Source organism: Bubalus bubalis, chromosome 2, assembly GCF_019923935.1.
Source record: "Bubalus bubalis isolate 160015118507 breed Murrah chromosome 2, NDDB_SH_1, whole genome shotgun sequence".
Lineage (NCBI taxonomy): Eukaryota > Metazoa > Chordata > Mammalia > Artiodactyla > Bovidae > Bubalus > Bubalus bubalis.
This window is the reverse complement of record NC_059158.1, coordinates 31,476,104-31,477,846: the sequence shown is the minus strand read 5'-3', so window position 1 is coordinate 31,477,846 and position 1,743 is coordinate 31,476,104. Positions and strand designations below refer to the sequence as shown.

The window sequence follows — 1,743 nt, the reverse complement described above, 5'->3', positions numbered from 1 at the left end:
CGTGTTGCAGTCCATGGGGTTGCAAAGAGTCGGACACTACTGAGCGACTGAACTGAACTGAAGCTGGGTCATGGTAACAGTCATTCTAACCTTATCTTGGCTACCAAAAAAATGCATCTTCTCAGCCAATTAGTCTACCTGCAGGGGGTGGGAAAGGCCAGGAAGGGCAGGGTAGATTTTGGAGAGGGGATGGAAGGGGACTGGGGCAGGAAATGTGGACAATTGTGCTTTGTGTTTTGTCTACTCATTACCAATGACTCATTTGAGAGCACCTGATCTTTGGGGCCTGCGTGCTTACCAGATTTCTCATCCTAAAGAACAAACTCACTGATCACACAGACATTCACAGGCTACTCATGCCTCTGAAGCTCTTGAAAGTTAGGGAATTTGCCCGTAACAATCATACCCAGGATCTCAATGTTGAGGAGCTTTGTGCATAAAGTGCCTGGGGATGGGGGGCGGGGGTGGTGAAAGGAAAAGGGAGGGAGGGATGAGGGACAGAGGGTCCTTAAAGAAATCAGATTTTGCAGACAGGGATGTTAACCTTTCCTGGCCAAAGAAAGGACAGCTTTGACCACCCATGCGACCAAGCCATTGCTGTGTGACGGTATTTTCTTGGTCTCAGGTACAGCATAATCTTTGAATAATGGGCAAATTTTTTCTTTAATTATGATGTTAAACTCACTTCAAATGTTTTTACCCTGAGCACTGTGCAGCTCAAAGACACCTGTTTAGCAAAACTTATGGGTACAGCCTTGTAGACGGAGCCACCCCGAAGCCTTCAGCCATGGTCAACCCCACCCTGTTCATTGACATTGCCAACAATGGCAAGACTTGGGTTCCATCTCCTCTGAGCTTTTGCAGACAAATTTCCAAAGACAGCAGAAATTTTTCATGCTCTGAGCCCTGGGAAGAAAAGATTTGGAATAAAGGTCCCTGCTTTCATAGAATAATTCCAGGACTTATGTGCCAGGGTGGTGACTTCGCATGCCGTAATGGCACCAGTGGCAAGTCCATCTATGGTGAGAAATTTGATGAGAATTTCACTCTGAAGCATGCAGGCTCTGGCATCTTGTCCATGGCAAAGGCTGGCCCCAACACAAACGGTTCCCAGTTTTTCATCTGCACTGCCAAGACTGAATGGTTGGATGGCAAGCTCGTTGTCTCTGACAGGGTGAAGGGCAGCATGAATATTGTGGAAGCCATGGAGCGCTTTGGGTTCAGGAATGGCAAGACCAGCAAGAAGATCACCATTGGTGACCGTGGACAAATCTAATAAATTTGACTTACCTTTTACTTGAAAACTAACAAACAAACAAACTTATGGGCACAGAAACCAGAGAGTATAGCATATCTAAGGACAGAGTCTCTGGGGACTGAATTGAGAATTTTAAGAGCCCTCCTAGGTCCAATCTTTCCCAAACCAATCATTCTTAATTTTCCTTTCCAGCATCCCTGGGAGACTCGGGTGGTTGAGGTACAGTGACCTAAAGTCCCTGAGAGCTGGGTTTTCTAAGTGTGGGAAGAAATATTACAGAGGACTTGCCAAGACACATGGAGACATTTCTTCCATCCACTCTTGAGCCATTCATCAGTCTGATTAACCCCTTTCCTTTCTGGGCCTTTAGCCTCCAGCCTCATGACTCATCCATCAATCCCTACTGTCTCCTCTACAGACACCACCACCTCCTTAAGTTATGAAACAGTGGGTAAATAAGGAAAATGACTGATGTATCAGATCAC

The 1,743-nt window shown here is 46.1% G+C and overlaps 1 pseudogene; it reads left to right on the top strand.

The window, feature by feature from the left end:
* The first annotated feature begins 787 nt into the window (after window positions 1–787).
* Window positions 788–1,501, top strand: LOC102398787 (annotated as a pseudogene).
* The last annotated feature ends 242 nt before the right edge of the window (window positions 1,502–1,743 follow it).